Consider the following 24563-nt stretch of genomic DNA (forward strand, 5'->3'; position numbering starts at 1 on the left):
TTTGAAACTCACCAATCCAAAAAGGAGAATCAAGAAGTAAAAATCTGTCTGTATTCAATTCTGTAAAGAGTATAGCTTTGTCATGTAAGAGACTAGCACAGCAATTAGTTACTGGTCTTCTGGGCTTCCTCCAAACCTCGAACCGTTGGCCCCCAGACCCACACACACACATTCATTCAGCTGAGGGGCAAATGAGATAAATCAAACTGTTTTAATGGCCTCTTGGTATGCATTCAAGAGAGTTAAGATCAACCCAATTTTCTGCCAGCAGTGTATATGAGCGTTCATTTCACTAACCCTCAGTAGCATTATCACTGGAAAAGAATTCTGTCTTTTGAAGAAAAGCAACGTTATATTGTTTGAATGTGTCATTACTAGTGAGTTTGAGTAGTTGTCAGTACTTATTAATAGTTTTATTTCTTCTTTTGTAAATTATCCATGGCTTTTGTCTTTTATATGGGGAGGGATATTCGTATTCATCTTAGTGGATAAATACCATCTTACTTGGAAAATAGAGCCAAGCGTTAAATTCTAGGCAAAACCAACAGGAAAATCAGGGTAAGTTATCTAACTTACATTAGGTTGAATGAGAGATGGTATCTGGGTATAAAATTTTAAATGATCCCTACAAAGTATAACTGGAAAAAAATGTGGAGTTATGCAGCCACTTCTTTCCTAAAAGGTAAGCTTCCTTTTATTGATACGATGTTGTCTTACTCGAGTGCCTTCTGTAAAATACACAGAACCATGCCGTCCTCTATTTTACAGATGAAGTAACAGACTTTTTAAAAAGGTGACTCACTGAAAGCTCTTCATTGTTGGAATTCCTGGCCCAACATTCAAACCAGGCATGGCTTGCTTTTCTTCTGACACGTTTTAACTCCTCTACTAAATGTTAACGATATATATTTATTCTTAAAATGAATTAAAATTATTCTGTTATGTTCTTTGAGATAACCAAAAACTCTCTGGGATGTATCAGATTGAGGGCTGTGAATGGTATGAAAGATTGTGTTAATTTGACTAGTGTATATCACAGACCTATTCAAGTACCACCCATTTCTAAATTCTAACGGTCTTAGAAACCAGCTGTAGAAGCAGATTGATATATTTTATCAGAATCCCCAAATTCCTACAACGATCTCTTCCTAATGACTTTTCAGGTGGGGGCACGTGCCAAGGCGGCCAATAGATACCTGAAACCCGGGGTAGTGCTGAACCTTACTTACACTACGTTTTCTCCTATACATACCTGCCTATAATAAAGTTTAATTTATAAGTCAGGCACAATGAGAGATTAACAACACTAATAATAAACGAGAACAATTATAACACTATACTATACTAAAAGTTATGAGAATGCGGTCTCCCTGAAAACACCTCGCTGTCCTGTACTCACCGAATTTCAGAGGACTCTGACTGACAGGTGTTCCCCAACTCCCAGTGGCGAAAGGTCCTCAGGGAAAACAGGTGAACGCTATCAAAGTATGCTTATCTCCGAACCTTTCTTAAACCACAGTTTTAAAGGATCGTCTCTGATTAGGTCTAGAATTCCTCTCCATAGAAGATAATCTACTTCTCGCGCAAATCTGCAGTGTTCTTGCAGGGCTGCTGATGGGTGGTCCTGTTCTTTTCGCAGTCCTGTTTGCGCAGAGATGGAGCGGGGAACTTAGCGTATCCCTACCACTCTTTCTGATGACAGGAGTAAAGGGCTGTTCAGACTACCTAAACAACGTTGTTAAGAGAAGCACTCGTACTTCTCAGACTTCGCCGTTCCGGACCCCGCGAGCCACGGGCAGGAACCAGGTCCACCCGGGGCTGAGCTGCGGCGGCGCCTGACAATGCCCCCTCGCGCCCCGGCCTCGGCGCCCGCTCCCGGCTCCAGCGCGCCTGCACGTACGTAGCCTTCACGTGTGTGTGGATACGGAGTGCATGTGTGGAGACAGAGGACTATGCTCCAACAAATTTCGGATAGAGGCGCCGAGGACAGGACGTGGGGAAGGTAGGAGCCGCGTGCACGGCTCCGGCCCCGGGCGGGAGGCGGCCGCGAGCCGGGCCGGCCGCGCGCAAGTCCGGCGCCAGCCGCTAGAGCCCCCAGTGCGCGGCCCGGCCGCGGGGCGCCTCGACCCGACACAATAAACTCCGAGGGCGGGCGGGCCGAGAGGCCAGTGGGACCGAGCGGCCGCCCCGCGCAGCATCGCCATGTGAGCGGCTGCCGCGGCCTCGCGGGGACCCAACTTTCCCGGGCGGCGGCGCCCAACTTCCCGCCGCCGGCTCCGGCCCCGCAGGCCCGCGGCGCCAGGGGGAGACGCGAGTAAGTGCGGGCGGCGGTGCCCTCCCGGCCCTCACCCCGCACGCGGCGCCCCAGCCGCCTCGCCTCCCTCGCTCAGGCGCGACCGCGGCGTTCTCTGAGGTGGAGTATTACAAACATGGCGCCCCTCGAGCCCGGAGCCCTTCGCGCGGAGCCGGCGGCGGGGTCCGGGCGGGGGGAGCCGGGGAGGAGGGAGGAGGCCGGCAGGGAGGAGGAGGAGGCGGCCTGAGCGTCCCCCCCGCCCCCCGCGCCCGTCGCCGGCTCAGGCCCGAGAGGCGCCGGGCGGCGGGAAGGAGGCGGCACCGGAGGGGAGGGCCGGGCGCGGCGGCGGCGGCGGCGGCGGCGGTGGAGGAGCCGGAACATAATGGTGGGGAAAGCTCGGCGGCGGGGCGGCGGGGCGGGCGGGGGCGTCAGTGGAGATGGCGCGGCCCGCGCGGTGGAGCCTGCCTGGCCGCGGCCTCTGAGGCGGCGGCGGCACCAGTGGGTGCGGACGGTCGCTCGCCCGCTCGCGAAGAGCTCCGAGCTGCCGGGGAGCTTTGTGGATGGCGGGGCGGGCCGGGCTGGCGGGGCCTGCGAGGGCGGCGGCGGGGCCTGCGGAGGCTGCCGGCCCGCGCCCACTCGCCTTGGGCGGCTGCGGAGGAGGCCCGGGGATGAGGCCCCGGAGGACCGCGCGGGGCCTGCTCGGGCCGGGAAGCCGCGGAGTCGCGTGAGCACCGCCCGCCGGGCCCCGTGCCCCTCTTTCGGTCAGGCCTCCTGGGCCCGTGCGCAGTCCAGGCCGGCGGGGAACGCGGCTCCGGGCGTGTGGCGGGCGGAGAGGAAGCGTTTGTTGGCGCGGCACGTCGTGTGCTAGCCCGGGAGCGGCGGGCAGGGCTGGCCCCGAGGCCCGGGGCGGAGATTCGTCGGTCCCCCGGGGCTGTGAGCGACCCCGGCAGCGAGGCCGCCGCCTCAACAGGTCCTCGCGGACCTCCGGGACAGTCCTGCGGGTCCACCGCCCTCCTCCCACCCAGAGCTCCGGGGAGAAGCTTCTGAGGACGCGGCTGGGACGAGGGGGGGCGCCGGGACCCGGACTCTCACTTGCAGTCTCCCCTCGCGCTTTTCTCCCGAGCCGGGAGGAGGAGCTGGCGATGTGTGCGCCGTGCCCGGTGTCTTGCAGAGTGACCGCCGTACCTGTTTTATTCGTGTGTACCAGTGCTCGTTGTGCAGTGCGGTGTCCTATGCGGTGGGGTACGCAGTACCGGGGATTATATATGGTGTGTACTCTGTCATATGCAGTGTGCTCGAAGTACCCGGTGTCGTACCAGCTATCATACACGGTGTGTACATGTATCTTCCTCACTTAGGCTGTGCACTCAGCCCCCGGTATTGTGTGCAGTATGTGCATGGTACTCTGCTGCCATATGAGGTATGTGTGTGGTACTCCATGTTATATACGAGTGTATATAGTATCTGGATAGTATTGAATATATTTACCTTACCTGGTGTTACATACAGTGTGTATGTAGTACCTGGTGTCATATATGCGGTGTGTGTAGTACCAGGTGTCATATAGTGTATGCACACAGTACTTGGGGTCATATATGGTGTTTACATAGTGTCCTTTCACACTGTGTATGCAGCACCCAGTGTCATATACAGCCCTTACGCGGTTGCCGGTATTCTGTGCAGTATGTGCCCGGTACCGTGCTGCCATATGCGGTGTGTATGCAGTATTCAATGTCATATACGTTAGGTATATAGTATCTGGTGTCATATACAGTGTATATACACTACCTGGTGTTATCTGTGTTTTGTATATATATCTAGTGGCATGTACAGTGTGTATACATTAAGTACTGTTATGTATGGTGTGTAGGTAGTACCCAATGTCATATGCCATGCGTATATAGTACCCAATGTCATATGCACCATGCATGCACTATCCTTGTCGCATAAGCTGTACCCAGTGTCAGATGCAGTGTGTACCTAGTACCGAGTGTCATGTGTACTGTGTACGCAGTAACCACTGTCATATCCGGGGTATGTAGTACCCTGGGTCATATACAGTGTGTACATGGTATCTGGTGTCAAGAATGTCTGTGAGCCTGGAGGAGATACCCAGGTGGCCCATTCAGGGCCCTGCTGGTAGGAGGGAGTGGTGCAGATTGGGTTTTTAGGGAGGTCTAGAGCCATTGGCCTGCCTCGCTTAGGTGTTCTGCATCCCACAGTAAGCTGAGACATATGGAGGCAAGAGCATTCTTAAAAATAATTTAATCTGTCCAAAAGCAGAAAGTAAATGTTTACTTGTTTTCCTGTAAACTGAGAAATATAGTAATTTTAGCTTAGTAATTATGGTGTGCACAACGTTTTCAGATTTTTGAGATCGTTGATTTTAATTAATGGTTGGATGTTATCAGGGAGATGGTGTTGGTTGTACTTTGAAAGTTGAAAAGTTAGAGTGCTTCCTGGTAGGCAGGGTCATCTTTGTAGTTTTTCTGAATGTCTTAATTTTTACAAGCAGGAGAAAAAATATGAATGCTGTGGAGGCATTTAATTTATCTTGTCTTTGACTAACTGGCACAGGTTACATTATAGTTGTTATTTTTGGTTGACTTATCTTTATAAAATGACCAGGCTAGAGAATCAAAGATCAGAGGATATGGGATGTGATTATGACAGAATCAAAATATTTGTCTTGCTTAACTCTGTGACTTAAAGGATTTCTGTATTTCACATGGTGCTTTTCCCCCATAGAGATTGCTCATATGAAAACCAAATCTTCCTTTTACAGTCTCTAAATTGGACAATTTATTTTTGCAATTACCATTTGTGAGGTGTTTAAATAAATGTACATGTACGAGCTTCCAGCTTCACAAAAAGAAATCAGTTAAAATGTTAAAATTTAGTTCTTTCATTCATACTGAATACCACCATTCTGTTGGCGTTTTTTTTTTTTTTTTGAGACGGAGTCTTGCTCTATCGCTCAGGCTGGAGTGCAGTGGTGCGATCTCGGCTCACTGCAACCCCTGCCTCGCAGGCTCAAGCGATTCTCATGCCTCAGCCTCCCGGAGTAGCTCGGACTACAGGCATGTGCCACCACACCTGGATAATTTTTTGTATTTTTAGTAGGGGTCCAGGGTGGGGGTGGTTTGCCATGTTGGCCAGGTCTCAAACTCCTGGCATCAAATGATCCACCTGCCTTGGCCTCCCAAAGTGCTGGGATTACAAATGTGAGCCACCGCACCCGGCCCTGTTGGTGTTTTGAATGGATGTCATGCATGTTTCAATGAATGACATATGTTTATTTGGACTCATCCTTTGGTAACCCTCTGAGTTTTTTCTTCTTAGGGTTGTTACAGTAGTGTATAATAGAGGCATTCATACTCTTTGGCATACCTTAATTGAGACACTACTTGCACCTAAGAATTTTAATACTTGCAATAAAAGTATCAAATGCTGCTGTAACTTGCTTACTTAAAGCCCTAACCCTCTGGTGTCAGATTTTTGGTAACTTTCTTGTCCTTTAGTTGAATTCTACATGGAGAACATCATTACATTTCAGCAAAGAGGATGTATCTTAGAAAAAAAAAAAGAGAGAAAATAGACTTAGCCTTATGATAGTTAAAACTTTTCACTGTTTGAAAACCATAAATTGGATTTAACACTGAATTTTCTTTTTTCTTTTTTTGAGACACTCACTCTTGCTCTGTCACCCAGGCTGGAGTGCAGTGGCACAATCTTGGCTCACTGCAGCCTCTGCCTTCTGGGTTCAAGTGATTCTCCTGCTTCAGCCTGGGTTTACAGGCTCCCGCCACTATGCCCGGCTAATTTTTCTATTTCGCCATGCCGGTCTTAAACTCCTGGCCTCAAGCGATCCACCTGCGTTGGCCTCCCGAAGCGCTGGGACTATAGGCATGAGGCACTGTTCCTGGCCTGTCATTACTTTGATGAATGATATTATTATTCATTTATTTTAATTCATTTGAAGAATACAAATAACTAAATACACAGTGTGAGAGTTCTTATTTTAACCGTTGGTTTTATGTTAATATTTTTCTTTTTTCATATCTGGCACTCTGTCCATAACTGCTTCAGGTTGCATTTTCTATATTTCCTTGTAGCAGATAGACTTTCCAAATAAAGGAAAACTGGTGTTTTCTCTTCATTAGATCTTCATTAAACCCTCACCAACATTCTACTAGGAATTCAGCATCTGTGAGTTTAATTTCTACCAATATCTCTTACATACTTCCAGTTACTTGCAGTGCCAGTATCAAGTTTTCAAAACAAATGTAAATCTGCTTTGATACAGTGATTTGTGCAGATATTAGTGACCTGGAGGTTGTTCTTCAGGTTTTCAGTGTTTTGTCTTCTCTTAGTCTCCACTTTTGAAATGTTTAGTAGCTACAATTTTATAACATAAATGAGGACCATAATAATAATTTATCATGTATTGTTTGTCTACTGTATATCAGCCACTGTGCAAAGTTACTTACACGTACACTCTCCAACTGAAACTTACACATGGTCCTTTTTTTTTTTTTTTTTTTTTTTTTGGAGATAGGGTCTTGCTCTGTTGCCCAGGCTGGAGTGCAGTGGTGCCATCTCGGCTCACGACAACCTCCACCTCCTGGGTTCACGTGATTCTCATGCCTTAGCCTGCCAAGTAGCTGAGACTACAGGCAGGAGCCACCACGCCTGGCTAATTTTTGTATTTTTAGTAGAGTTGGGGTTTTGCCATGTTGGCCAGGCTCTTCTCAAGCTTGTAGGTGATCTGCCCGTCTTGGCCTCCCAAAGTTCAGGGATTACAGGCATGAGCCGCTGTGCTCGGCCACACATTGTCATCTTAAAAGCATAGCAGTCAGTCTTCCTTTTAATTATGGAAGGTTCACCTTGTAGCACACCCTTAATTGCATCATATTCCAGACACACACATACACACACACACACACACACGCAGAAACACAAGAGAAGTGGGTGAGATATTTTTTGAGACAGAATGTAATTTATATAACATAAAAGTTTGAGAGTCTCTGGGATAAGAGGTCAATGATAGAAATGAAGATAACATGAGGGAGAGAAGAACCCAAATCAAAATACCCAATACAATAGTCTTTTTGAATGATCATGGCTTAGCTGTGGTTTCAAAAACATATGCAGAAGTGATTTATTGCTTAAGGAAAGATTTTGTGTGTGTGCACCTGCTGTTACTGTTTTTCCATTAGAAAATCCAGAGAGTTATTTAGTTTGTATCATGGAAATGCTATACAAGTTTTAGTATCAAAATTATTTGCAAATGCAAAGAAATCTGTAAAATAAAAAATATTTTTAGTGTTTGTGTAATCCATTATTAGGTCTTAGGAGAGAAATTTGGCAAATAATTAGACATAAATATTTAACTCAATTCAACAAATAACCTAATTAGATATTTAATCTTTCATTGCATATATATTTTTCCTGTTCAGTAATTTCCTGATTTTTATCTCAGGTTTCTTTTAAAGAGAATTTAGCATATTGGAAAATATTTTCATAATTAAAGTGCTGGGTAAATTCTTTTAAAATGTGTTCAATCAGATAGCAGTAGAAATACCCTTAAGCTATTAACATACTTATAACGTATAAACATACTTAAGCTATTAACACTATTAAGTAATTGTAAAGTTACAGTTGCATTGAGTATGTGGCACATTTCGTTTAATGTTGGTAACATCTGCAAATGTCCAGAGTGTTTGCTCCGTAAATGTCTAAAAGTTTGCCCACTTTTATGTAAAACTAAAGAAGTAGAAATGACAAAAGTAATAGAATACTGCTGTATCAGAGTTTTAAAGGAATCATATAGACTCTTCGATCTGTTTGTTTTTCAGAAATGAGAGGGATATATTTACAGACCACATTAGCTTACACATTAATTGGAAAATGTGTTTTGCTGAAATACAGTATTTTCATTTTTCTGTAAACTTAATATTTAGGTATAGTAGGTAAACTAGTTTTGCATCAGTGCGTTTGTAGTTCAAGTTACTTCATAATTTGTTTCATAAGACCACACTAAAATATTGTCTGTTTTCATATAAGGAGAATATATGCAATTTTAATATCTTGACCCCATTTATTAATACATTGTTATTTATCGAAACTCTGGTATGTGCCATATCTTAGATGCCGAGGCGAGCAAGATAAGAGGGAGGGTTCTTGCCATCGTAGAGTTTACAGTTCAGAGTAACACATTTACTGAAGCAAGCACAATAAAATGTAAAGGCAAGAGGACTGCTTGAGCCCAGGAGTTTGAGGCTACAGTGAGCTAAATCACCCACTGCACTCCGACCTGGGTACTGTAGGACAGTGTATGAATTAAGATAAGTCGTATTTGAGTTAAGATTACTTGCAAAGTCTTAGCACTGATGATTTAAAATTTATCCCAATTTGTAACTTTGAGATTTTACTATATTAACAACCTGAGGGTTTTTAAAAGCAACTTTATTATGATTGGTAACTTTTAAAGTACTCTGTTGACAAGTAGAGCTGTATTAAATATCAAACATATATTGTGTTCTCCAGATATTATCTGAGCATTTAAATGAAAGGTAGATCTAATTTAAATTTTTAGTTTTTTGTTCTCTGCGGTTTGGTCTGCATGTTATGTTAAGTAAATTTAAAATATAGGTTAAGAGCAAAGGATCTTCATTCCTAGTTTAAACATTTATCATGTGAACTTGAAAGATATTAAAAAATTCAAAGGATTTCTGTTGAGAGCTTGTCATATAATATTAGCTCTCATAACTCGGGTTAAAAAGGCTATTTTTAAAAATTGGGAAGATATTTTGGTTTATAGCAAGATAATCTGATTTATATACATTTTAATTTGGCTGTACACATTAGGTCGCTTTATGAGTCAAAGTTACTTTGTAAGCAGTTTTTAGGAAGCTGGGTTTAATCATGAGAGTTGTTTGTGGCAGCACCATTTGTGTTATTTGTGTTTTGTTTTGCTTTTAGAGAGGGTCTCATTCTGTAGGGAGTGCAGTGGCGAGAACTCTGGTCACTGCCGCCTCCACTTCCTGGGCTCAAGTGATCCTCACACCTCAGCCTCCCCAGAAGCTAGAACTATAGGTCTGTGCCACCATGCCTGGCTAATTTTTTGTAGTGATGGAGTTTCACCATGTTACCCAGGCTGGTCCCAAACTCCTGAGCTCAAGCGAACCACCTGACTCGATCTCCCAAAGTGCTAAGATTACAGGTGTGACCCACCTTGCCCGGCCTGTTTTTTTAAAGGTGTCACTTTTTGAGCATCTGACGTACTAGGCAATTTGCATATCCCATTTAGTCCTCACAAAAGCATCATGAGGGATGTGTCATTGTAACAATTTATAATAAGGGAATAGACTTAGAAGGGTTAAGTTACTGGTGCCCAAGGTCATAGAGACATAATGAAATTGGTCTGAATTCCGGTGTATGACTGCCACACCTGTAATCTGCTATGCTACTCTGTCTGCCTAAAACCCATCAACTTATTTAATCTTTATAGTGATATTCCTTCATTTTCCCAATGCACTTCTATGAGTCTGCAAAAGTACGTAATATTATTGCCCACTCTGCTTATAAAAGCAGGAGGTAGAAAGACAGGAGTATTAGGAAACTCCGGACAATCAAAACATTCTATCTATGAAGTTCTGGTTAATGCCAGCTCACTGGTAATGACAGCTAGTAATCTGAGAACAAGCATAGATAATTGGTTCGTTTTCTTGCTGTCACTGTGGTAGCTCACATTAGGAAGATAACTTGGTTCAGGGGCAGGAGCACTGGAGGCGGGGCACCTACAGGTCTTCATTTTAATACTTACGTAATGGAGAAAATTGTTTGAAAATATTTGGAATTAACTCCAACACTAAAGTATTCTTGCTGTCTTGGAAAGGGAAGTCATTGTCTTGAGGAATCTTGTATAAGTTCAATTTGGATTCAGAGAGCTGATTTCTGGAAGGCTGTATTAAATGCTAAGGCTTCAGCATTCCACTGGGTATGTACCGTCATCTAACATAAAATAATACCATTTTGTGAGAAGCATATGGTAAAGAGAGAAATAATCGAGTGGTAGCACCCACAGATTGAGATCATCCTGACACTCCGCAGTGATGCCGCAACGGGATAATTGAGGGCTACGCATGGGGGAAGCTCTCTCAACTTTTGAAAGCTATTATGAATTTTTTAGTTTTCTCTTCTTGTAAATTCTTGATTTATCTGCCTCTTGCTTGTTTTTCTGTCTCAAAAGTATGTCTGAGAAATGCTGTTTTAGAGAGCAGGTCCTTAATTTTCTATTGAATTTTGACATGGAGCCCTTCCTCAATTAATATAAAATATACCTACTTTCACTGCCTAGTTCTTGCAATACAAAAAAATGAGAAAAATTTATTTGGGCTTTCCATTGATGTCAAATTTAATAGGTTTTGAGAGGAGGTTATTTACCATTAGAGATGTTGTCTTTTTAATTTATAGAGGATATAAGTCTACAGTATTTTTTTCTACTGTACTTATAATTTGGCATTTGTTTGTGTGTTTAGAAATATCAAATTTAATATTAAAGTACCAGAGATCTTTTATTTCACAATACTTATTTTACCAGTGTGCACATATATGTTCTACAGGTATAACTTTACAAAGCCTTTCACTTGTGATCAATATTCATGTTGGATTGTTTCAGGTAAGAAACTGCCATTTGAGGCAGGGTCAGGTGGCTCATGCCTGTAATCACAACACTTTGGAAGGCCGAGGTGGGCGGATCACTTGAGCCCAGGAGGCAGAGGTTGCAGTGAGCAGAGATCATGCCACTGCACTACAGCCTGGGCAACAGAGCAAGACCCTGCCTCAATTAAAAAAAAAAAAAACTGCCATTTGAATCATTTGAAGGTTTTTTTAATAATATTTTTAGGACTATTCAAATGAAAATAATTTTAGTCTCAGTTATTTTCAAATGAATTAAAAGCTGAACAGCCAGCGGTCCAATTTAAAGTTAGACTTTCTCTCTGCTCATGCTGAGGAAAAATTTACTATCATTGCAGTTGTATTTGTACCGCATTTATTTATTTTAATTTAATTTTGTTTTGTAAGACAGAATCTTGCTCTGTTGCCCAGGCTGGAGTGCAGTGGCGCCGTAACTGCTCACTGCAACCTTGATTTCCTGGGGTCAGGCGATCCTCCTGCCTCAACTTCTCGAGTAGCTGGGACCGTAGGCGCATGCCACCACACCTGGCTAATTTGTGTATTTTTTTGGCAGAGGGGAGAGTTTTGCCATGTTGCCCAGGATCATCTCGAACACCTAGGCTCAAGTGTTCTGCCCATCTCGGCCTCCCAAAGTGTTGGGATTACAGACGTGACCCACCTCGCCTGTCTTATTTTTTTAAATAAACTATTCAGAATTTTAGATGACAGTGTTACACAACTCACATTAGGAACCAGGAGTAATTTAGCATAGTGGTTCTCAGTTATGGCTGGCTGAGCATCTGAATTCTCTTTTTTTTTTTTTTTTTAAACACATTAAATCAGAATCTCAGGGGTTGGGTCTGGGCTCTAATTTTTAATTTCTACATATAAAATATATATATAATATATATATATGCATACATATTTCATTAGCTTTGGGTACAAGTGGTTTTTGGTTACATGGATAAATTGCATAGTGGTGAAGTCTGAGATTTTAGTGCACCCATCACCTGAGTAGTGTACATTGTACCCAATATTTTTAAAATATTAAATATTAAAGAGATTTTTAAAATCTCTTACTCCTCCTCCACTCTTCCCCATTCTGAGTCTCCAGTGTCCATGATACTACTGTGTATGCCTTTGTGTACCCATAGCTTAGTTCTCACTTACAAGTGAGAACATGCAGTATTTGGTTTTCCATTCCTGAGTTATTTCATTTAGAATAATGGCCTCTAGCTTCATTCAAGTTTCTGCAAAAGACATTATTTTATTTCTTTTCTTTTATGGCTGAGAGTATTCCATATACATATATCACTTTTTTTTTTCCATTTATTGGTTGATGGGCACTTAGGTTGGTTCTGTATCTTTGCCATTGTGAATTGTGCCGCAATAAACATACACATGCAGGTGTCTTTTTGATGTAATGACTTCTTTTCCTGTGGGTAGATGCCCAGCAGTGGGATTGCTGGATCAAATGGTAGGTTTACTTTTAGTACTTTAAGGAATGTCTGTGCCATTTTCCATAGAGGTTATACTAATTTACATTCCTATACATTCCCATAAGCATTCTGTTTTCTCCACATCCTTGCCAACACCTATTGGTTTTTGACTCTCTGATAATCACCATTCTGGCGGGGGTAAGGTGGTATCTCACTGTGGTTTTAATTTGCATTTCCCTGATGATTAGTCATATTTAGCATTTTCTTAGTGTTTGTTGGTTATTTGTATATCTTTCTTTGAGAAGTGTCTATTTATGTCATTTGTCCACTTTTTGATGGGATTTTTTTTGTGTTGCTGATTTGAGTTCCTTGTAGATTCAGAATACCAGTCCTTTGTCAGATGCATAGTTTCCAAATATTTTCTCCCATTTTGTGGGTTGTTTACTCTGATGATTATTTTCTTTGCTGTGCAGAAGCTTTTTAGTTTAATTAGGTCTTATTTTTTTTTGTGGCATTTGCTTTTGGGGTCTTAGTCATAAATTCTTTGTCTAGACCATTGTCCAGAAGAGTTTTTCCTATGGTTTCTTCTAGAATTTTTATGGTTTCTGGTTTTAGATTTAAGTATTTAATCCATCTTGAGTTGATTTTTGTATAAGGTGGGAGATAGGGATCCAGTTTCATTCTTCTATGTGTGGCTATCCAGTTTTCCCAGTAACATTTTTTGGATAATGTGTCCTTTTCCCAATTTTGTTTCTGTATGTTTTGTCAAGGATCAGTTGGTTGTAAGTATTTGGCCTTATTTCTAGGTTCTCTATTCTTTTCCATTCTGTGTGTCTACTTTTATATCAGTACCATGCTGTTTTGCTTACTATAGCCTTGTAGTATAAAGTCAGGTAATGCGATGCCTCCAGATTAGTTCTTTTGCATAGGATTGCTTTGGCTATTTGAGCCATTTTTTGGTTCCATAAGAATTTTAGGATTTTTCTCTATTTCTATTAAAACGATGTTCGTATTTTGATAGGAATTGCATTGAATCTATAGAGTGTTTTGGGCAGCATGGTTGTTTTCACGATACTGATTTTTCCAATCCATGAACATGGGATGTATTTCCATTTGTTTGTATCATCTGTGATTTCTTTCAATAGTGTTTTGTAGTTCTCCTTGTAGCAATCTTTCACCTCCTCTGTTAAGTATACTCCTAGGGTTTTGTTGTTGTGTTGTTTTGTTTTTGCAGCTATCATAAAAGAGATTGAGTTCTTGATTTGATTTCTTAGTGATATGGTTTGGCCATGTCCCCTCTGCAAATCTCATCTGGAATTGTAGCTCCCATAATCCCCATGTGTTGTGGAAGGGACCCAGTGGGAGGTAATTGATTCATGGTGGTGGGTTTTTCCCATGCTATTCTTATCATAGTGAAAAAGTCTCGCAAGATCTGATGGTTTTATAAAGGGCAGTTCACCTGCACAGGTTCTCCTGCCTGCCAGCATGTAAGACATGCCTTTGCTCCTCTTTTGGCTTCTGCCATGATTGTGAGGTCTCCCCAGCTATGTGGAACTGTGAGTTCATTAAACCTCTTTTTCTTTATAAATTACCCAGTCTCGGGTATGTCTTTCTTAGCAGCGTGAGAACGGACTAATACACTCAGCTTGGTCATTGTTGGTATACAGCAGCACTACCAATTTGTGTACATTGATTCTGTAGCATGAGACTTTACTGAATTCATTTATCAAATCTAGGATTCTTCTGGAAGAGTCTTTAGGGTTTTCTCAGTATATGAGCATATCATTGGCAAACACATAGTTTGACTTTCTCTTTTCCAATTTGGATGCCCTTTATTTCTTTTTCTTATCAGATTACTCTGACTAGGACTTCCAGTACTGTGTTAAATAGAAGTGTTGAAAGTAGGTATCCTTGTCTTGTTCCAGTTCTTAGGGGGAATGCTTTCAACTTTTTCCCATTCAGTATGATGTTGGCTCTGGGTTTGTCATAGATGGCTTTTCATATTTTGAGGTGTGTTCATCCTATTGAGCTCTCATTTTTAAAAGTAAACAGTTTTATTTTAGCTTTTCAAGTTTCAAATTTTTATTTTTTGAAGCGGGCAGAGGTATATATGCCTTTTTAAATTTTTTTTTGGAATAGCTTATATGAAATGTTGTACCCTAGGATTTTTAGCTCCAAGCCTCAGAAATTTCAAGAATCAGATCCATGAAGTTCCCTTAAAAAGAGGATAATTAAAATTACCTGAAAAGTAAATGCATCCTAGATGAAAGCCTTAAATCTTTTCGGATTCCTCAAACATGCTACTGCATTGCCAGGGAAGATGGATATCGAAGGTATCATTGGTTGATATTCCCTGATGGTCATAGATATAACTATAATCACAGGTAAATGCACATCAGATCTTGAGATATGTTATAGTCAGGATATGGGCTGCTATACAGTTTGAATGTCTGGGCATTCTGGTAATTTGAAAAGCAGCAATACAAAAATGTTCTGCCTGTCCTGTAGTCAGCTGTCCAGGATGTCTCCTAATCCTGACAGGCATCAGAAAAACTCGAATGTCTTTCCCTGGGGCAGTCAGATCAACCATCTTGGGGTTATGTCTTCAGTCAATAGTGAGACCACCTGAGAAAGTTTTTCAGGCTCTGCCTAGGTCTCTGGCTAGCCTCCTCTTTATCCCTGGTGTTTATCTGGATTTCAAGTGATTATTGTTATTCCTCCAGGCTGGGGGTATTATTTCCATGTACAGGTGGTTCTACAGGTTTGGCCGTCTACAGGAGTAGATTAGAGTCTTTAAACTGAGTGTCAGAAGAGTATGTCTTAACTCCCTTTGCTCTGGGAAGAAGTCCTTGAGGCGTAAGACTCACTGTGGCTCCAACCCCTACCGTCCAATATTTGCATTCACTCCTTAGTAATTTTATTACTCACACTAGCGTTTTGAGGCTTCACAGGTATCCCAGTACCTAGGCAGTGCCTGATAATTTCCACAGGTTTATTTTCTCTTTAACATAGTGTTCATAATTCTTCACTGATTCCACAAAAGCCAAGATGCATGGCAGGTGGAATTTTAGGGAGTGACCAGGTAAGCCTCCCTGGGCTTGGTGCTGACTGTTGACAGGGTGCTCGCCAGGGCCTCATCAGGGCTCTTTGTTTGCACTTCTCACTGTACAGCACAGCCTTGTCCACCATTGATTTTCCACTGGTGTCAGTGTCCTTACTGTCTTCCGGGTTAGACCTCAGGCGATAACATACAATGTCTGTGTTTTTAAAGTGTGCTAAGTCAAATTTTCTTAAATATACATAATTTTGTCAGTTTTAAATTACCAGATACATTCAAGAATTATATTCTTAATTGCTGCTATGTTAGAATTGCATTTTAGAGAGAATAGTTTTATGAAATTTGAACTTGAAGAATAGAGTAGAAAATGTTAGATGGTTACCCTAAACATTGTAAATAATAGGATGGGAAGAGGATCTGATGTCTGACTCATAGAAAGTAATTGACTTTGAAAAATACAAATTTTCTAAAAAGAAAGGCTGAACCGAAACTTATCCATTCCAGTCTGATCTCATTCTTCTCAGCTCAGTGAGACCACAGGCTCCCTTTTGGATCTCCATCCCTGCACTGTGGCCTGGGAATTGCTGTGAGGCAGAACACTGAGGTTGTTATTATTATTATTATTATTATTATTACTATTATTATTATTTTTCAGACCAGTCTCTGTCGCCCAGGCTGGAATGCAGTGGCACAATCTTGGCTCACTGCAAGCTCCACCTCCCGGGTTCACGCCATTCTCCTGCGTCAGCCTCCCAAGTAGCTGGGACTACAGGCGCCTACCACCATGCCTGGCTAATTTTTTGTATTTTTAGTAGAGACGGGGTTTCACCATGTTAACCAGGATGGTCTCGATCTCCTGACCTTGTGATCCACCCACCTTGGCCTCCCAAAATGTATTATTATTTTTTAAATATAGTTTACTTTTGAAAGAACAGCACAATAGGAAATACTTAATACATGTACTGTTAATAATATTTGCATATTAAATTGTGGGTATGTTTTAGTATAAATGGGCACTAATTTTATACTTTATCAAATCTGACACTTTAAACAGACATTGTATCACTTAGAAGGGCAATTATTCTGTTGTGGGAGTAGAGAAGAAAGGCTGAAACAGAGTCTAATGAAGTACATTATTTCTACACTTCTTTCTCTTCCTTTTTAATAGAACCCTGCTCCTCAGATAGGGTGGTTTTTGTCTTTGGTTCTGTTTATATGCTGGATTACATTTATTGATTGGCGTATGTTGAACCAGCCTTGCATCCCAGGGATGAAGCCCACTTGATCATGGTGGATAAGCTTTTTGATGTGCTGCTGGATTTGATTTGCCAGTATTTTATTGAGGATTTTTCCATTGACGTTCATCAAGGATGTTGGTCTAAAATTCTCTTTTTTTGTTGTGTCTCTGCCAGGCTTTGGTATCAGGATGATGCTGGCCTCATAAAATGAGTTAGGGAGGATTCCCTCTTTTTGTATTGATTGGAATAGTTTCAGAAGGAATGGTACGAGCTCCTCCTTGTACCTCTGGTAGAATTCGGCTGTGAATCCGTCTGGTCCTGGACTTTTTTTGGTTGGTAGGCTATTAATTATTGCCTCAATTTCAGAGCCTATTATTGGTCTATTCAGGGATTCAACTTCTTCCTGGTTTAGTCTTGGAAGGGTGTATGTGTCCAGGAATTTATCCATTTCTTCTAGATTTTCTAGTTTATTTGCATAGAAGTGTTTATAGTATTCTCTGATGGTAGTTTGTATTTCTGTGGGATCAGTGGTGATATCCCCTTTATCATTTTTAATTGCGTCTATTTGATTCTTCTCTTTTTTCTTCTTTATTAGTCTTGCTAGTGGTCTGTCAGTTTTGTTGATCACCATTGCTGAGGCTTGAGTAGGTAAACAGTGGCCTGGAGGCTCGAACTGGGTGGAGCCCACCACAGCTCAAGGAGGCCTGCCTGCCTCTGTAGACCACCTCTGGGGGCAGGGTATAGCCGAACAAAATGCAGCAGAAACATCTGCACACTTAAATGTCCCTGTCTGACAGCTTTGAAGAGAGTAGTGGTTCTCCCAGCACGGAGTTTGAGATGTGAGAATGGACAGACTGCCTCCTCAAGTGGGTCCCTAACTCCCAAGTAGCCAAACTGGGAGGCACCCCCCAGTAGGGGCAGACTGACACCTCACATGGTCGGGTACCCCTCTGAGACAAAGCTTCCAGAGGAACGATCAGGCAGCAACATTTGTCGTTCAGCAATATTTGCTGTTCTGCAGCCTCCGCTGCTGATACCCAGGCAGACAGGGTCTGGAGTGGACCTCCAGCAAACTCCAACAGACCTGCAGCTGAGGGTCCTGACTGTTAGAAGGAAAACTAACAAACAGAAAGGACATCCACACCAAAACCCCATCTGTACGTCACTATCATCAAAGACCAAAGGTAGATAAAACCACAAAGATGGGGAAAAAACAGAGCAGAAAAGCTGAAAATTCTAAAAATCAGAGCACCTCTCCCCCTCCAAAGGAATGCAGTCCTCACCAGCGACAGAGTAAAGCTGGATGGGAATGACTTTGACAGTTGAGAGAAGAAGGCTTCAGACGATCAAACTTCCCCGAGCTAAAGGAGGAAGTTCGAACCCATCGCAAAGAAGCTAAAAACCTTGAAAAAGGATTAGACAGATGGCTAACCCGAATAACCAGTGTAGAGAAGTCCTTAAATGACCTGATGGAGCTGAAAACCATGGCACGAGAACTATGTGACGAATGCACAAGCTTCAGTAGCCAATTCGATCAACTGGAAGAAAGGGTATCAGTGATGGAAGATCAAATGAATGAAATGAAGCAAGAAGAGAAGTTTAGAGAAAAAAGAGTAAAAAGAAACGAACAAAGCCTCCAAGAAATATGGGACTATGTGAAAAGACCAAATCTACGTCTGATTGGTGTACCTGAAAGTGACGGGGAGAATGGAACCAAGTTGGAAAATACTCTGCAGGATATTATCCAGGAGAGCTTCCCCAACCTAGCAAGGCAGGCCAACATTCAAATTCAGGAAATACAGAGAACGCCACAAAGATACTCCTCGAGAAGAGCAACTCCAAGACACATAATTGTCAGATTCACCAAAGTTGAAATGAAGGAAAAAATGTTAAGGGCAGCCAGAGAGAAAGGTTGGATTACCCACAAAGGGAAGCCCATCGATCTCTCAGCAGAAACTCTACAAGCCAGAAGAGAGTGGGGGCCAATGTTCAACATTCATAAAGAAAATAATTTTCAACCCAGAATTTCATATCCAGCCAAACTAAGCTTCATAAGTGAAGAAGAGATAAAATCCTTTATAGACAAGCAAGTGCTAAGAGATTTTGTCACCACCAGGCCTGCCCTACAAGAGCTCCTGAAGGAAGCACTAAACATGGAAAGGAACAACTGGTACCAGTCACTGCAAAAACATGCCAAATTGTAAAGACCATTGATGCTAGGAAGAAACTGCATCAACTAATGAGCAAAACAACCAGCTAACATCATAATGACAGGATCAAATTCACTCATAACAATATTAACCTTAAATGTAAATGGGCTAAATGCTCTAATTAAAAGACACAGACTGGCAAATTGGATAAAGAGTCAAGACCCATCAGTGTGCTATATTCAGGAGACCCATCTCATGTGCAGAGACACACATAGGCTCAAAATAAAGGGATGGAGGAAGATCTACCAAGCAAATGGAAAACAAAAGGCAGGGGTTGCAATCCTAGTCTCTGATAAAATAGACCTTAAACCAACAAAAATCAAAAGAGACAAAGCCATTACATATTGGTCAAGGGATCAATTCAACAAGAAGAGCTAACCTAAATATATATGCACCCAATACAGGAGCACCCAGATTCATAAAGCAAGTCCTTAGAGACCTACAAAAAGGCTTAGACTCCCACACAATAATAATGGGAGACTTTAACACCCCACTGTCAACATTAGACAGATCAACGAGACAGAAAGTTAACAAGGACATGCAGGAATTGAACTGAGCTCTGCACCAAGCGGACCTAATAGACATCTACAGAACTCTCCACCCCAAAGCAACAGAATATGCATTCTTCTCAGCACCACGTTGCACTTATTCCAAAATTGACCACAAAGTTGGAAGTAAAGCACTCCTCAGCAAATGTAAAAGAACAGAAATTATAACAAACTGTCTCTCAGACCACAGTGCAATCAAACTAGAACTCAGGATTAAGAAACTCGCTCAGAACCGCTCAACTACATGGAAACTGAACAACCTGCTCCTGAATGACTACTGGGTACATAACGAAATGAAGGCAGAAATAAATTCATTCCTTTATTAAGCAAGATGTGTAATTTTTGGTGTAAGCTGTTTGTATTGGAACAAATTGAAATTTCCTATTGTCTCTCTGCCCTTGAATACCTTTAGCCATGGTACTGATGTACTGATAGGTTCTCTAGGTAATTCACATTCCACCAGTTTTGAAGTACAGAATTATTTGCTATTTTTATCAGATATGAAGTTTACTGTTATACAACCTACAAATTATGACAAATCTCTCAAAAAATTTGAGAAATGAAACATTCTGGTTAAATTTAGCACGGACTAGTGTGATTCCTATATAATAAGTGAATAACCAATTAAAATGAATATTAATAAAAATGTTAACATATCCTTTTTCTTCAATTTTTAAGTTCCTAGTAGACAGTGATTATGTCGTTGTAATTAACTTGTTAGGAAATGTTATAGCAGATGACAGGATCACAGTAATCCCTGATCTACCATGCTAGTAATTACTCAAAGTTGGCTCTCTCAAACTAGAAATATCACAGAATTTCCTTTTCTTTTTTAAATCTACCTCTTTTATTGGCATACATTCTATTTATATCAGTAACATCTACAGAATGTTTATTGTATGTTATAGAAATGGCGATGCAAAGCATTTAAAAAGGAAAGATTACATACTTTATTATAGTTGAGTCTCATTATTCACCATAGTTATGCACTTAATTGATGAATGCTGACCTGTTGTCCTATGGGAAATAGAGTTTGATTCCTGTAAGCCTCTGGTCACAACATTTTTATAAACCAAAGTGCCATTTGCATTAAATGGGTTCATTTGCCAGTGTCGTAAAACAAGCCAGTTTCTTCCGCATAACCCATTCCCTGTGTAACCTTTAGCAAATATTAAAAAATTTCTTTTGCAGCCTCCTGATCTGCAGAAGCTGCCTTGCCTTCAAGTTTAACAGTTTCATGCCATACCACCTTTTGAACATGAGACAGCCAGCACTAGCCAAGAAGGGTTTAACGTTTTCCTGACCCTGTGTAAAGAGACTATGAATTTCTTTGGCTTTCAGCTTCACAACATTGCTGTTCACCACACTTACTGTTTAATTGATCGTCATCCCATGAATCCACAGTTAGCCACTTTTCTATAACTTCATCACATGCTATAGATGTTACTGTAGCACTTTTGGGAATGGCCTCATACACAGATTAGCACATTTTCTCTTCATTTTTCTGGATGTATCAGATTGTTGAATCATTGACATTGAACCCAAGGCCAGCAGCACTATAATTCATACCTGAACAAAAGCTCATCTAATACATAGACATGTATGGTGTTACAGTGTTTCTGTAAGGCACATCACAGCCTTCTTGCACTTAGGAACACTAGCACTTCAGCATTACACTTGGGGGCCACCATAAACAGCAAAATCACAACAAAAAGCACAAAAAAGCGAAAAACCTGGCATCATAGATGTCGAGACGGATGCCTGTTACTACAGTATGATCATTGAAACAGGAAGGCAGAGCATGGTCACGGGGGCCGCAGCTGGGAGTGTGCATGCCAAATGACTCAATTTTCAGCTGCTCCGTGCATGTCTGTGGTCATATGATGTCAGAACACCATGAAGATTAATTTTGGGATTACAAATAATTTTAGCAAGTAGGAACATTTGCAAATACATAGCCTGCAAATAATGAGAATCGATGTAGATAAAATAGCTACAGCTTTTCTATATCAGGATTTTTATATCTTTTAATAGATGTAAAGATTTTAATAGATATAAAGATAAAAAGGTTTTCACATCTTTTAATATTTTATTAAAAAATCAATTTTTTACTGAATTTCATGGCTACAAATGAAATATAAGAACATTTCTCTTATTTTCTCTCCCATCCAAGTACTCACCAGGCCCAATCCTGCTTAGCTTCCGAGATCAGATGAGATCAGGCGTGTTCAGGGTGATGTGACTGTATTTTGTATTCTATTAATTGGACATCTTTTTTTCCATGTAATTTTATCTCTCTTTCCAACCTAGGCAGTAGTGGCTTAGTATATAATATACTCTTGGTGTATATGACTTTAAAAGAAGAATCAGTGTTTGGCTTTTGGCTTTGGCTTTTTATTTTATTTATTTATTTTCAGAAAGCATCTCATATGGTTAAAAAGAAATTGAGATTTTTATGCTGAAAAAGGTACTTTTTTGGTATGTAGCTTTAAAATTTCAGGTTGAGAAAAGTGTATGCAAAAATCTTGAAGGAAAAGATGGACAAATTTGACTACATACAATTTAAAAATGAAAAACCCTGTTAACAAAGAAGGAAACTGGAACTGTATTGGCAACATAGATGATAACCCAAAGGATAATAGCCTTATGGTATATAAAGAATTTTTGGCTGGGTATGGTGGCCCACACCTGTAATCCCAGCACTTCGGGAGACCAAAGCAGGAGGATCTCTTGAGGCCAGGAGTTTGAGACCAGCCTGGGCAATATAGTGAGACCCCATCTCTACCAAAACAGCAACAACAATGAGAAACAAAAAAAGGAATTTTGAAGAATCATTAAGAAAATAGCAAACAATACAGTGGGAACACAAGTGGTACTTTTCTAAAGAAGAGCTACAAACACCCAAAAAAGGTTTTGCTTGAAATTATGTTTGGCTTCACTAGTAATGTTTTAAAAAGCAAATTAAGACATGGTATGATTTTTGCACTTCTGGTTTTGGCCAAGATTAAAAAAAGACCAAAAATCTAAAAAGATTAACTATTAGCCATAATATTTATAATTTAAAAACTCATGCCTTTATTCAGAGGGGAACTTCCACCCTCTTTTACCATAACCAAAGAGGCCCTCTTTGGGAGACTGGCTGTCATCATGGTGATGTATTGACATTTTGGTGTACAAGAGACTTAAACCAGTTCTAAAAAGGACAAGGGAATCCTTTGAGAAACCTGTATACAGTTACTGGGCCATCCAGTGGCAAACCTTGAGAGGGGAGATAGAAAACAAATTTCAAGCACATGAGTGCAAAAGCCTGACCATTTAATTTACAGCAGGGGTTTTTCAAGTCTGGTGGATTTTACCTTGCAGGGGCTATTTGTCTCTGTGTGGAGACAATTTTGACCATCATGCCTTGGAGGAGACTATAGGTATCAACTGGGTAAAGGCCAGGGATGCCACTGAACATCTCATGATGCACAGGATGGCCCCACAACCAAGAGCCGTTGGCCTCAACTAGCTCCAAGGTTGAGAGAACCTGCTGTAGAGAGAAGCAGCCTGTTTAAGCAGATATGGGCATTTCAAATAAACATTACAGTTGCAATCACATCTTAAGAAAATTTTTAATGCTGAAAGAAATCACTTACTTGGAAAATTTATAGAATGCATTTTTAAATTAGGATAAATCAAACCTTACTGTATTTTGGTGTTTTACTTACACAAAGCACATAACTAAAATTTATGGATGGTAGATCCTTTTTCTTCTGTTCATGTGATTAATTTCTTAGCATAAATATGCTACATGCTTTAAAGTTCTAATCACAAAGATGTTATATACTTTAGCTTAAAGGCCCTTATTAAGTAAAAACAAAACAAAATAACTAGTTCCCTAACCTTCAGATAATGTGAGAACCATACATTTGGAAGTAAACTAGTGGATTATATTCACTTGAGAAGTAACATATTTGTGGAGTGGAGAATTTCAGGTTGTTTGGTCTAAGTTTTCATACATATCCAGGTCATGATTCCGAATACTTATTTAATAAAAACACAAAAAAAGAGCTACGTTAAAAATACAAATAAAAAATACCTTTCTATTATCTATTTTCAATGATCTAGGCACAGATCTCCTCACTGGTATTTAAGGACTGGCAGTATAGGTTGTCTTACGTTCTTTGATATTTCTGATGGCAGACGAGAGGGTATTAGAAAGAGTCAAGTGTGTTTTTTTAACTGAATTTTACAATTAACACTTAAGCAGTTAGTTTTATGGATAAATTACTGCATACCATAGTGAACTTTTGATGCCTAGGACTTGGCAATTTCAGGAAAATAATTTAGATTTAAAATATGATAAAATGTTAAATTGTAGCATAAAAGGTTTATATAATTCTCTCTAGTATATTTGAAAATTTCCATAATAGCTTTTTTAATTTTTATTTTTGGAGACAGAGTCTCGCTCTGTCACCCAGGCTGGAATGCAGTGGTGCAATCTCGGCTCACTGCAACCTCTGCCTCAGCCTCCCAAGAATCAAGCGATTCTCCTGCCTCAGCCTCCCAAGTAGCTTGGATTATAGGTGCATGCCACCACATTTGGCTAATTTTTGTATTTTTTGTAGAGATGGGGTGTCACCATGTTGGCCAGGCTGGTCTCAAACTCCTGACCTCAAGTGATCCACCTGCCTCAGCCTCTCAAAGTGCTGGGATGACAGGCATGAGCCATTGCACCTGGCATAATAGCTATTTTTAAAAGTTAATAATTAACAGTAATGACAATGAAAGCACACATAAGCTACTTTCCTAGAGGGTGGGGGAGGTCTCGAGGAAAGGAAAGGGCAACATGTTTAAAAATCAGGAATCCGGCCGGGCGCGGTGGCTCACGCTTGTAATCCCAGCACTTTGGGAGGCCGAGGCGGGCGGATCACGAGGTCAGGAGATCGAGACCACGGTGAAACCCCGTCTCTACTAAAAATACAAAAAAATTAGCCGGGCGTGGTGGCGGGCGCCTGTAGTCCCAGCTACTCGGAGAGGCTGAGGCAGGAGAATGGCGTGAACCCGGGAGGCGGAGCTTGTAGTGAGCCGAGATCGCACCACTGCACTCCAG

The 24563-nt window shown here is 41.2% G+C and overlaps 1 protein-coding gene across 23 annotated transcripts in view; it reads left to right on the plus strand.

Annotated features, from left to right (window-relative positions):
* The first annotated feature begins 1592 nt into the window (after positions 1–1592).
* ZMYND11 (zinc finger MYND-type containing 11) overlaps positions 1593–24563 on the plus strand; it is a 113479-nt gene continuing 90508 nt past the window's right edge. For 5 of the 23 annotated variants that reach the window (XM_055296292.2, XM_055296305.2, XM_055296308.2 and 2 more), the window contains exon 1: positions 2557–2678. The gene's annotated coding sequence lies outside the window, so the exon portion shown is untranslated. Of the gene's footprint in view, positions 2414–2556; positions 2679–24563 lie in introns of those variants that run through there. The other 18 variants (XM_055296293.2, XM_055296309.2, XM_063611044.1 and 15 more) reach the window with 9 other exon arrangements.

This window comes from Symphalangus syndactylus, chromosome 10 (genome assembly GCF_028878055.3).
Source record: "Symphalangus syndactylus isolate Jambi chromosome 10, NHGRI_mSymSyn1-v2.1_pri, whole genome shotgun sequence".
NCBI lineage: Eukaryota > Metazoa > Chordata > Mammalia > Primates > Hylobatidae > Symphalangus > Symphalangus syndactylus.